This window comes from Chondrus crispus, genomic scaffold (genome assembly GCF_000350225.1).
Source record: "Chondrus crispus Stackhouse genomic scaffold, scaffold_50, whole genome shotgun sequence".
Lineage (NCBI taxonomy): Eukaryota > Rhodophyta > Florideophyceae > Gigartinales > Gigartinaceae > Chondrus > Chondrus crispus.
This window is the reverse complement of record NW_005178495.1, coordinates 405,233-417,207: the sequence shown is the minus strand read 5'-3', so window position 1 is coordinate 417,207 and position 11,975 is coordinate 405,233.

The following is an 11,975-nucleotide window of genomic DNA, read 5'->3' as shown; positions in this document are numbered from 1 at the left end:
CGCCAGTGTGCTGGAAAGCGGGCCCTGGTAGCGGTGGTAGAGCGGGAGCGAGCAGGGACGCGCGCACGCACGAGCGGATCGACGCCTCGACGCCCCGGAGCAGCACTGGGTGACGTACCAGTGCTGACGGGCGGAGGCGGTTCCGTGCTCGCTCGCGTGCTGCACGTCCACTCCGGCTCGGCTCCGACTAAACGCGCGCGAAGAGCGAAGGCGACGTTTAGAATAAGCTGGGTGCACTGACCTTGGCGGTCGGTTGAGGACAAGCCCGTGCTTGTCCCCTTCCGCCGCCGTCGGTCCGCTCCATATTTAATATACAAAACACTCTATCATAACACTACAGTACCGTGGTACTGTAGTGGGCTACTGTAGTGCAGGTCGGCCTGCACTGTAATACTGTCAGCTATGTCGAGGCTGACAGTACACGTATCACTCGTAGTGCGTGCGCGCTTCGTTCGCGCGCTGTACACGTGTACACGTGTATGCGCAAGTCCCTTGTCCCCGTGGTGTACACGTGGACACGCGCGGTGGTACTGTAGAGCTCGACGCTCTACAGTAGCTGATCTAGTTCTTGATCTAATCTAATTTAAACCCCCAGGGGGGGGTTATACTACAGGAGCCAACCCCCGATGCTGGCCCACTGCCCGCCATGCACAATCGCTACATGTTCAAAGCTACCGTCTCGCCCCGGCTGCTGCATGAACCACAGCCGCCTTGCTCCGGCCCCCGAGAGCACGCCCTGCACATCATCCTCACCTCGACCGCCCCAGCGGCATGTCCCGCCTTCCCCGCTGCGGACGATCTGTATGTCGTCCACTAGGTGTGTGGTACCGCCAATCTTCCGGATAGATCGGGGCACAGACCCCGGCTCGTCGACCGAGTCTCTCCTGGGAGACCAGTCCCGTCGAGGGACAACGCACTGTGAACTGCAACAGCGTAGACCTGGGGCGCTGTGGTAGAGGAGGTCGAGATAGAAAGAGGAACTGAAATAGGAATAGCCGTAAGGATAGCGAACCGATAGAAACAATAAAGGAATTAGGAAACGCGGATGAGGTGGGTAACATACACCCAAGATCGGGCGGAAGCAAACTAAGGAGGACAACCGGGCGAGGAGGCGTACCAGAGGCTAGTCGTGGTAGCTCCAGAGGTCCAAGGCGGCCGGGTAATGCTTGGTTTAGGAAAGGGGGAACGGTGCCGACCGGGGAGGTAAAGTACCGTCGGTGACACTGTACTACCATTACAGTATGACTGCTGTAGGGAAGGCTTACATTCGTGCTCTAAGACTGGATCATAAGCTAAATTGGATCTGGAGTCAGATCCCCAACGACCCACCTATACACGTGTGACACCCAAAACCAGATCCGATCCACTGTATTACAAGGTGCTCGATGGATTCGCCCTGGGGCAGGTAAAGTTACGTAACCGCGCCCCACAAAATAGGCACCCTTCAATCTGCTCCACACGCAGTTCCTCCACCATAAGGAACAAGCGAGTGGTCCTTTTATGTATTTTACAAGCTCTTCAGCAAGCCGAGGACGATACAGAAGGGCCCGTGCTCACTGCTCTAACAAGAGATGACACTATCTTATCAATCGTGATCAACTCACAGTCGGCATGGCACGCAGGGAAGGAGGCCGGTAAAATTGCGCAATGCGCGGACAAGGTTCTTTCAATATACGCTTCGCCCTGATTTTCGAGACTCCGTGCTATGGAAAGCCATATTTAGAGTTCCGCATGCTTTTTTGCGAGGCTGTCGCCGCGGGTAGATCCGGAGTTACCAGAGCTGTCACCCCATTCAGGGAACCCTTGTCACTCGATAAAGTTGCTGCTATGCTGATGCATTGTGGAGGGGCCTCGTGCGAGACTGTTGCTACAGAACTCGGGATAGGATCCAGCACTGTCAATGCAGCTGTTAAAGAAGTTTCGAAATTTATTTGTTCCACTTTGAAGGACAAAGTCCAGTTTCCTTTCACTGAACATCAACTTAGCTCTGTAATGCAAGGGTTCGAGGATATACGTGTGCTTCCGTATTGCTTTGGGGCAGTAGATGGGACGCATATCAAGTAGATTACATGTCCCGAAGAGCAATTTTATGAGTGCTGTTGTTACAAAGACCATCAAAGTATTGTGATTTTTGCTGTTGCAACAGCAGACAGACGCTTTACGTTTGGGGACATTGGGCGACCTGAAGTGCTAGGAGATTCCACAGTATACTCCCAATCAGAGCTCAAGAGATTCTGTTCTACGCATTTGGGACAGTATAGGATCACAGACGAGGAAGGCAGTAGAATGCGCATTGGTATTCTAAAGCACAGGTTTAGCATACTGCGTACTGGCATTAACATGCTCCATGAAGATGACATCTCCCGTCTCTTGTTTTCATGCGCTATTTTACATAATATGTGTACAGGGGAGGATTTGATGCATGAGGACCTGCTCCGGAGGGATGAGAAAGGCTACAGTGAGAAGGTGACTGCAGAAACTTCGACAGGAAAAAGAAAATGAGATGCTTTACTGTACTACGTCACAAAAATCCGCGACAAATAAATCGGATTCTCGCTAAAGCTTCTCAATAAGTCTTTCCATAATACAGCGCATCTTGGCCTTTTCCTCATTGCTCTTTTTATCTCAGCAACCAGGGATTCATGCCTGGTGTTCTGTTCCTCTTTGTATGTCTTCAAACAAGTACTTTGCGAAAGCTTGATCGTTTTTGGGCTGCTCTTTCACGCGGAATCGCTAAGTCCTACACCACTACTTGAAATCAAGAGTACAGGGAGTGAATGACGAGCTTTGTCATGTCCAAGCTCGTGCATTTAATTGAAGAACTCAGGCTCGTCATACAGGTCCTCATCGTCTCCATCTCTACCTGATTGATTGAGAACATTTCGCAATGTGGACAGAATATTATTGTTTCATCCTCGTGTATTTCTTCCTCCACGCTTTTGAAGAGCGCTTTATTCCCATTTTCTTCTTTGTAAAGAGCTGTCGCCTTTTCTAAGACTTCCTTTAAGGATTTTTTCTGTTGTTTGCAGTCACAATAACTCGCATTATTCATATTGGAACGAAGAATTGAAATAGTGTCTCTATCGTAGTTGGTCCCTTCCACCGTAGGTTTGGGTGGCGCGGCTTGGGCTAGTTGCGTTGCGACAGCCAGGGCTAATGCCTGAGGCGGGTGGTCAGTCTCGCTTAGAAGAATTCAGGAGCCAGTTGAGAGTGCCAGACAGGAAGCGGTTGGTGTCGTAAGTGTTGCAGGAAGTACTTCACTCAGATCGTCATCGGAAGCGGTGGAGTTGAGCATCTTGAACAGCGGTAAGCTCATTTTTGCCTCCAGAATAGAATTTGTGGTACGCTAGCGTTGGGGAGAGCAAGGGAGACTCATATCAATAAGAATGAGGCTAGATCTCTGCTTGTGTTAACGTACTGTGAATTGGGGGCAATGGTCGTATAGCAAAATTGTTTCGATGTGGCGCTAATACAAGTGAAAAGCGCGGAAATTTCGCATATTTGTCCACACCCTTTCTACACTGGCGTCATATTGTTGTACTGTAGTTCGCATGTCTCAGGGACAATTTTGGGTACCCAACCTGTCCACGCCAATAATTGTACTGCCCATGTGTAGAAAGGGCCTTAAACAAACCAATACCGTTCTCCGGGCGTGGGAGATCACTTATAATAAACAAAAAAACAGGCTGGGTTCTGTTCGAAATTAGCTTAGCGGAACCCCCAAAAGGTATAAAAGCGATCTAGAAATTCTGTTTTCATTGGTTCGGCTGTGGCTGAATCCTTAGGAGAAGTAAAGCCAATTGAAGACTCTGATGGTGTTCCTGAAAGTGTAGAACAGTTGCGAGCGCTGGCGCTGACAAAATAAATTGCAACATGTGCGGGGGCCGATAATGCGCCCTTTTTGTCTGCCACGCGCAATTTACAATGGTTTGTCAGGTTGCGGGCGAATCAAAGCGCGAAACAGACCACCATACAGATGTTGAGATGTTTTCAATTAAATTTTAGTTGACTGTTGTGATTGGATGAGAATAATCGGTATGATAAAGTTTGATAAGGGGAACGCCGCGATAAACGGAAGCAGACTGTCCGGAGACCGACCGAAAGGGGGCGGTCCGGAGGGGATTTTAGTGAAAGGTAAAAGGGTGGTAAATAGGGTTACCTTAAAGGGAGGGGAAAAGCGGCAGGCTATTGCCTCAGAACCGCTACAGAGGGTGAGCGCGGTCAATGGACGGGGTTGTCGGGTTGATGGTTCAGGTGATCGAATGTGGTGAGGTCGAGGACGAGTAGCGTCTTCGACCTGGCTTTATAGTCCTATTGACTCTACAACAAAAGTAGGCGCACTACCATAAAAGGGAGGTTGCGTGAACCCACGAAATGGGTCCAAACGGTTACACCCTAGAACAGGTAGAATTGTAGGTGGCATGTAGAATTGTAGGTGGCACGTCCTTAAGGGACTCTATCGTTGATAGCTAAATGTAGCCTACATAATCCCTGAATTGATATTGATAACATAGAAGTGTGATATCTACTGTAGTCTAGTCAATAAGTCTAACACTCCCCAAACTTTTTTCGTGACACATGTCATGTGTTCACGAATTGCGATTGATCTACTGTTCGATTGGATGTGTAAGAATTGACTGTTGTATCATTTCGATCAGTATATCACTTTTCTTGACCTTGGTCAAAGAATCTGCGGGGTTGTGTTCGGAGCGAATGAAGCCTATGGCGTGCAGTTCGTGTCTCTGATATGCATCCTTGACAACTTTAACATCGATCATTAGTCGCCTTTCGGATGTTATCTTTGCTTTAGTGATAACATCAAACAGGGATAGACTATCCGTAAGCATAACGATCGGAATGTCGAGCGATGTCATGGTGTGAAGATTGTTTTTCATTGCAAAGGCCATATCGAAAGCGTCAGCAAAGGCCATGTTTCGCTTCCTAGGACAGATCTGGAAGCGCGTTTGGATTTGTGCGACGACCAGAACAATGGTTGGCAATTATCATTTGCATCAGCAAGGAAAATGATATATCCTAACTGAGAAGATCCGTCAAGGTTGTTTCCGTATGATGCATCGGAATAGACTTGTAACCGAAGACTTTTGTGGTCCAATTTAGGGAATTTGAGGACCTGATCTGTACTGGTAAGGAGATGTTTTACCACAGAATTAAGTCCCTTACAGTACTTCATGGGGTCCGAGTTAAAGATTTCTTCAGTAACCTGAGCTACCTGTGCAATAGAGCATGTAATATCCGGACGGGACTGAGTGGACCAAGAGAGTTGGGCACGAAGTGAGCGAAAGTCTTTGAAAAAAGCTTCCTTACTGATGTTCTTAATCTTGGAGATATAGTGCTTCTGATGTACTTGGAATCCGTTAGGTGTGGATTCAATCTTAATGCCTGCAAATTGGACCTTGTCGTAGTCCCTCGGTCGACATTTGAATTTTCTTTCGACACACTTGGCCTGTTGACAAAACTCTTCAGTGCAGGCTTGTAGACAGTCATCAACATAAGTAGCACATAGCCCAGTAGGCTTCTCTCTAATTCGTTTGAAGAAGAAGGCCGCATCGGTTACGCTGGCCTTCATCCCAAGTTCCTTCTCTAGATGATGCTTTCACGTTCTACCCCAGTAGTCACCACTATCGGCTAGTCCATACAACGGCTTGAGTAGTTTCAAGAGTTGATTAGAATCCAAGTCGAACTCAGATGATGGTTTAACATAGACATCACGGGAGAGCTCTTCCGTACTCTGCAAATATGCCTGTGTGACATCTGTTGAGAAGAGTCTAAAGTCAAAAAAAGCAGCAAGACCGACAAGTAGTTTGACGCTGAACTGTCGTGCCGTTGAGGTGTCGTGAACGAATGACCGCTTCATCTTGTCCTTGTGGCCTTGTACAACGTATCGGGCTTTCCATACTTCCTTGTTTTTTCCAGAGTCTTTAATGAACGTTTGTCGATAAGTTCCTTCGCTTTTCTGAACAGTTATCATTCGTCCGTGAACATTGCAAACAAGGAATGGACCAATCCATTGCTTCTCTTGCTCAGAGAAGACTAGAATCTCGTCTCCAAGATTATACACACGATCGGAGCCTGGAGGGATGTTCCGATTCAGAGCAGCTAGTACACGTCGTTCTGCGATGATTGCGTTCATTTCTATCTGCGCTGTTGAAAGAATTTGCATTCTTTCACGCTGCGAAGGTATTTCCGTACTTATGATTGGGAAGCGCGGAACAATTCAGAAGAGCAATAGAGAAGGGACTAGACCGTTCTCTCCGATTGTGTCGTTCATGGCCTTGACTGCAATTTTCAGAAGAATGAACGGAGAGGCGTCCGGGAAGTCTGCTCGTACTTTTCTATAAATCCTTCGCAGCGGTCCGTGAAGACGTTTTCCAATACCTAACGACGAGTGGGATTTTACACCAGATATGTGAAGTTGAATTCCAGCTTGTCCAGTTATCTCGCGCCATCGATCAGATGTGAATGCGGATCCTTGGTCAACGCGAAGTCTATTTGGAAGGCCAGTATACAAGGTACACCAGGCTTCGACGAAGGCTAGCCAAATACCTTCAACGCTTTGGCCATAAGTGGCGCCGTGAGCGTCTAGAAAGATGGCTGACGAAAATCTAGTGGCTGTGTCGATGACGTGAAGAACTGCTTTTCCATATAGAAACATCAGGTCAATGGACAATTCGTCACCGAACTTTAAATCCTGTTCATTGGGTAGCGATACTTTAAAACGCACAGGAGTGGGGCCAAGGCGTTGACAGGTGTCACAAGAAGCTTGCAGAGACTCGAGAAACTGCCTTGTGGCCTCATCAGCTTCAAAAGGGCGGGCCAAGCGAAGCAGATTCATGAGTTTCTCTGATGTGGGATGGGAAAAACCGCGATGAAGCTTGATCAGTTCAGCTTTGGTGAAGTGCGTTTTGGAGGAGTAATCCCATTCCAGATAGATGTGACCCAGCTTGCGCCAAAGGGGTATGTCAAGACCAAGCTTAGGCGATCGGAGCATGTTGTTGACGGTATCAATGAACATATGGTACTTGTCCAAGAGGTCAAGTCCAATAAGAAAGGGGACATTGGCCTTGACAATGTCTACCTGTTCGCGAATTAAGTAACCATCAGCAATGGGAATGGATATGTTCATGGTTCCAAGTGAAGCTTGGGAGTCATTACCGAACCTGAAGTGTATCGGGCTCGGCTTGGGCTTGAATTTGGTGCCAGTGAATCGACAGTAGGCTTTGGCTTGAGCGAGGCCAACGACAGTTCGCTGGGCACCAGTGTCAAGACAAGCTCCATCCCACTTGGGTGCGTGGTTGGCCGTCCTAGCTCGTGCAGGACTATGGTCCCGGATGGTGTGGTAGATTTTGAATTTACACCGCTTCTTTCCGCAGACAGTCTCAAAGGAATTTGTTTTACTTTGTGGGTGTTGACTGCTGCTACTTAAAAATCCATTGGATCCAGGCTATCTACAGTGTTCCACAGTACTTCTTCCTCTTTGATTGGCGTGTGAGCGACTTGATGATGAGTAACAGCCTGATCGGCGAAGTCATCATCATCGTTGAGGGTGACATTGATGAGAATGACTTCACCGGGGTCATGTTGTGCCTGGTCGTCCGTGAAGGCAGTGAAGTCGATCTCATACGCACCTAAGGCATGTTCTGCTTGCTTGCAGAGCTCGTATAGGATTCGCTTGTCTGGTCTGTAACATATGGCTGACATTCTTTCTGAGAGCCATAGGCTTAGGACAGTCCCTAATGAGGTGATATTTACTTCCACAATTGTGGCAAGCACGTATATTTCCGAGGCGATCCGTACCATTGTGGGTCGGGGCGGGGTTGCGGGAGAAACGTTGGAGAGGATATGGTGTCCTTGGATTTGAAGAAGCGGAACCAGGGCGGCGGGGGATGCCATACGTGTTCTGACGTTGAAAGTGAATACCAGGGATGGAAAGCAAGGGCTGGGTACGGGAAATGTCAAGCTGATCACGGCGGCGTCCTTCTTTCTGCTTCTGCTCTTGCAGCCAAGCGGCATCAAGGGCAGTATAGAGCTGTTGAAATGTCCAGGGGGGTATGGCAGCCAAACTTTGTGTTAATACACTCTTAGTCCACTCGACTCCAATCACAGCATCGTGCAGATACTCCGTTTTGTCTTGTTCCGATTGGTGCGTCGGAGGACCTTGTGGGGTGTACTTTGTAATTGTTTCACGTAGTTCTTCCAATGCTTCTGACACAGGGATTCTTTTCGTCTCCAAAATTCGGGAAAGTCGGAGATTTTGGAGGAGTTTACGAACTCTATTTGTCGTGTCAGGCTATTGAACTCGTTAACCATGAGTAAAGTAGCAGAATTGAAGTCTTGGGCATGTTGGATGACGTGAAAGCGATAATATCTTTTCGCTTCACCATCAAAAACGTTATGGAAGAATCGGAGCATTTGCTCGTCACTTAAGTGGAAATCTTCAGCACAATCGCGATAGTTGTTGATTGCGTCATGAATATCTTCTCCGATTTTTCCAGTGTACCGGTCCTCCTTTTTGAATCTTGACGAAATATTGTGAGCAATCTTGGAGTTCGGGGCTTCAACTGTCGGCAGAAACGATTGATGGCTTCCTTGTGTCGACCCGGAGGCGGAACTGGTGAGACCTTGATTGGCGAGGATACGGTCAGTGTCATCGACATATAGCATGTTTACCAGACCGTGAGAAATACGGTTGGTGGTAGGGTGCGGGGTGTATGACAATCCTTTGACCACAAGATAATCACGGATAAGTCGATATAAAACAGTAGTGCCTCGTAACATTTCCCTTGCGTATAGAACTTCGGGGGGAAGGTCAGCACGAAGGTTACCACAGCAAACATTGGGGTCAGGTTGGGGGTCCGCCATTACATGCAGGGCTATTGTAGCCTTAACATCGCATTGGATCATGGATCGGGGTTCATAACTTGTTAAAGCATCTCGGATTCCATTCAGAGTAGCCATATTAAAAATTATTGCAAAATAATAGATGAAATGGATCCGGGCTAAACGCGAATGTTAACGTCAAAAAATGTTCCTGTGGTAGCGTGGCGAGTGTACTACGTGTAAACGTGTCGTGTTTTGTACCCTTAGTGGTATTGCAGACACGTGTGTACGTGTGAAATAGTAGTACGCGTGTATGCGTAGTCGATATGAACACGTGAGCGGGTGTGCGTGTAGTAACACGTGGCTGCGTGTGCGCGCAGTTACACGTGGTTGCGTGCACAATGACAACACGTGTGTGCGTGGCGGGTAAGTACACGTGGGTCCGTGGTGCGCCGAAAAAAATTCTTCAGTGACAATTGCCCCTTTCAAATATTGTAAAAACTTTAGAAAATTTTAACAATTACAATTTGACCAAACAATTTCTAATTACTTCTGGATAGTGCGCAGCTTGCGGAGGGCCCGGTGATCGATAGTGCCGGCGTAATACTGGTCTGCGTCGTGTGCGTTAGCAAAGCGCTTGACACAAACCTTGCATTGTATTTTTTCGCTTGGGTATGTTGCTGCAGAAACTACCTGCTGATGTGGTTGACCAGCTTCCCGGACTCGGCGCTGACGATAACTTGTAAAGGTGCAAGAGCAAGGGCGGCAGAGGTATTGAATAAGAAGGCGGCGTGGGAGATTTGCTCTACGTCGTGCGCGCTGAGTAGCTACGCGGCAGATGGTAAGTGCGCGGCCCTCGTCGAGGTCGAAAGACGGCGCAGCGGCGGTAGAAGTTTCCTCGTCCGAAGCTTCTACTGCCTCTATATCGACAAGGCGGGGGGCCGTAAAGAGCGTAGAATGCAAGTGGCAACGGTCGAGCTGGAACGGCGATACGGGCGGAGTGGTTTCGCTGCAGGGGGTGTTCGGGAGATGTATGCAATTGGCAGTGAGGAAGCAGATGCGGACGGACGGACAAGGAGCGGCGAGCTTGAGCGCGTAGACGAAGTACCGCGATACGGCGGGAGCGATGAGGTGGCGGTAGCGAGGGCGGCAGCGGCGGCGATGCGGCGTTCCCGAATTACGTCGGGGTGATTGGTAGGGCGCTTTACCCGTGCCATTAACCACTGCGCTAATGCGCCAGGCGTACAGTATTTCGTACAGTACGCCCAAATGTATAACGTCCGCTGCAAAATTTGACAGTAATTATTACAGTGAATGATAGGGACAAAGTTGCTTCTTGTAAAAATTTCTTGATTTCCAATTCGGCTGATTGAATAGGGCGGCCTTATTCCGGATGCGCAAACGAGTTGATTCGACGGTTGGTTAAGGCGGGCCTTATTCCAGGGACGGGGCAGGACCAAACGGGGCGGCGGTCCCGTAAACTTATAAGTGTCGAGAGACCGACCGAAAGGGGGCGGTCCGGAGGGGATTTTAGTGAAGTGGAAAATGGTGGTAAATAGGGTTACCTTAATGGGAGGGGAAAAGCGGCAGGCTATTGCCTCAGAACCGCTACAGAGGGTGAGCACGGTCAATGGACGGGGTTGTCGGGTTAATGGTTCAGGTGATCGAATGTGGTGAGGTCAAAGACGAGTAGCTTCTTCGACCTGGCTTTATAGTCCTATTGACTCTACAACAAAAGTAGGCGCACTACCATAAAAGGGAGGTTGCGTGAACCCACGAAATGGGTCCAAACGGTTACACCCTAGAACAGGTAGAATTGTAGGTGGCACGTAGAATTGTAGGTGGCACGTCCTTAAGGGACTCATTCGTTGATAGCTAGATGTAGCCTACATAATCCCTGAATTGATATTGATAACATAGAAGTGTGATATCTACTGTAGTCTAGTCAATAAGTCTAACACAGACCCCTTCCCGCACCTGGTTCCGTTTACAGTATCGTGAAACTAGTGCAGGTGGAGACTGTGAGTTTTCCAAAAAATGAAATAGTTTTTCAGTTTTTCTCCAGTGGCACTTGGTGCCTGTTTTCATAATTATTTTTATTTTTTTATTTTTGTAATCTCATTCCCGCACAAGTAGTGTCATCGAGCTGTTCCCAAGACGTGGTAAGGGGGAGCGGGAGCAGGCAGCGGGGGATGCGTGGGCGCCGGCGGTTTCCGCGCGCACACGTTGTCGCGGGGCGAGAAGGCAAGGCCGTGTGCGGCGGGGCACGCCGTGCAGCGGGGGACAGGCGGGAGGAGTGTTGTGCATGACGATGCACGACGATGCACGACGATGCGCAGCAGTGCACGGGTCGCAAATAAAAAGCGTAAAAGCGTGAAACTGGGGGGCGTCGGTGTACAGTAATGTTTTCGCGCTCTCCGCGGCGCTCGCGTCGGAGGCGGTGCGGCGCGGCGTGTCGGACGGCGCGAGGCGAACGCGGACGGGGCGGGAGAGCGCGGGATGGGACGCGGGCCGGTGTCAGCGGCGGGGGGGGGGCGAAATAAAAAACTTTATTTACAACCAGGGAGAACCCGGGGCGCGCGCGGGCGGGCGGGAATGGCGGCAGCCGCGGCCTGTATCCTGACTCGGGATGGATACATGGATACAGGCCGTTGGCACTCCCACGTTGGGACTCCACTCCCAGCGGCCTGTATGCACTCCCACGTTGGGACTCCCAACGGCCTGTATCCATCCCGAGTGTTGAGAGTCCCAAGTTGGGACACAGGCGCGCCCAAGCGCGCTGCCGAGCCGTCCGGCGCGGGCGCGCGTCGGGTCCCCAAAAAAGTAAAGGGAAGAAACTGACCAGTTTATTAGTTTTACTTGCAAAAACACATAAATAAAAGTACAGTACCCTTGGTAATCCCCTAATCCCCTACAGTACCCTTGGTACTGTACCGCAGTCCGTCTCGACCGTTGCGTTCATTTCCGCCGCTGTCAGCCGGGCGCGCCAGCCACGCGCGTGTAGACCCTATGCGTCCACAGTCGCCCATCTCGTCGTTCCCGCCCAGCAACCCTAATAAGGGGAGCATCCCCTAAAACCCCTACCCTTGGTAATCCTCTAATCCCCTACAGTACCCGACCTGCCTCCCTCTTGCCCT